The sequence below is a fragment of the Pungitius pungitius genome, chromosome 3 (genome assembly GCF_949316345.1).
Source record: "Pungitius pungitius chromosome 3, fPunPun2.1, whole genome shotgun sequence".
Taxonomy (NCBI): Eukaryota; Metazoa; Chordata; class Actinopteri; order Perciformes; family Gasterosteidae; genus Pungitius; species Pungitius pungitius.
In genome coordinates this window covers 3,632,654-3,634,391 of record NC_084902.1, presented here as the reverse complement: position 1 = coordinate 3,634,391, position 1,738 = coordinate 3,632,654, and positions in this window count along the sequence as shown.

Genomic DNA, 1,738 nt, shown 5'->3' with positions numbered 1-1,738 from the left:
CTCGGCCAGCGGCCTTGCTCCCCTATTGTCTCTCGTCCTGGGGGTCGTGACCCCGAACGCCACGCCGCAGGGTTCTGTTCCTATTTATACCGCGGGGGGGTGGGGGGGGGTTTCCTCCTCTTGTGTTGTTGCTGTTTGCCAGCACTTCCTCCTTTCAGTCGGTGACCTCTTCCCTACTTCCTGTTTGTGCGGGCCGACAAGTAGTCATCCCAAGGGTGGTTTATTAAATCCTTGATTAATTCCGGCTAAAGGGGAGTAGTGGAAGCAGCTAGCCGTAGGGCAGGGGATCCAAAAGCTTTCAGGATCCCTTGGATTTGTCCTTATATGGTCACGACATCCTGTTGGACCAAATCTAAGTGCTGTACAGTAATTATATTGGAGTATTAACTTGTTCTTAACTTTTGTGTGTAGATACACATTGGATGCGTGTTAAAACCCAAGGACTATTTACCACAATGACTGGAGTGAGTTAACATTATTTTATTTATTTCAAAATACAAGTCATTTAGTTGCGATTGTGCCGTTAATTACTTTGTATTCCTGTTTAGGCAATATTTTCTTTATTGGGGTGAATGAAATCTTAAATCTTCTGCTTCATTTGATACTTACAGGCTTAAAATGCCCAATTTACACATTCAAAGTTTTTTTTAGATTATCAGTAGTTTGTTTACATATGATGAAGCTAACTTTAATTATTAGTGCTTTTTTTATCCATACCCCACCCACATTCTGACTAACTTTTCTGTATTCTTTTTCTTTTTTGCCACCAAGGACCAATTATTTATCAATTTATAAAGATCCAGGCTGGTTCTGAGCAGTTGCTTCTGATTGCAGAACAATCTGTGAGTTGTACTTCAGATCTCGTGTCCCCGAGGGAGACCTTTTTATAGTTTAACAGGAACCAAACCTCCCATGTGGCTTTCCACTCATCTGTTGCGAATGACACACTTTTCTTTTTTTTCCACTCATCTGTGCGAATGACACACTTTTCTCACAAAGAGAATGTTTTTTTCTTTTTATTTAGTTGCGATGCTGAGGCAAAGGGTTAAAAAAAAAGTGGAACACAGTCATCCTTTTGCAGCTTTGACTCTGAATCACAATCACGTGCACACTTGCCAGTTTGGTGCCGGTCAAAAACAATACGGTTGACATCGCGATTGAGAAGAATAGACAATCGCCAGTACAATATAAGCTGAAGCTGTGGAGATACCAGCGCGTTGCTCACCATTCATGCATGCTTGACTTTTGTTGCCCGGCCCGAGTTGAGACTATAGCAGGAAATGATGTAAATGGCGACCCGGGGAGGCCAAAACATTGTGTAAAGGGGTGTCTCATGAGAGTCTGGCCTGACAATGGATCAAAATGAGAGCGGGGAACAATGGAACGCGACTTACTGACAACATTCACAGCCTCCACCAGATGCTAGTGTGAGAAAAGAAAGAGGAAAAAAAAAAGACTCGGGTTTGATTATTTGGACCTCTGAGCCGCTAGAGCCGAGGGTACGGCCCACCTGGACGTTACAAAGCCTCATCGTGCAGAGGTGGGAGGCTGAACTCATGGGCTCTTATCTCATTCCGACATCTGTTTGCACTGGGTCTTCCAGATGTTTCCTGCTTGGCTTCTGCTGAGTCCTACTCGGGCCAAGGGCCTCGTGCACTTGCCTGTCCTCCCAGCTCAGTGTTGGCTCCGGACCTTTGGGGCCCATCAAATATGTTTACCTAAGGCCCCACGCTGATAG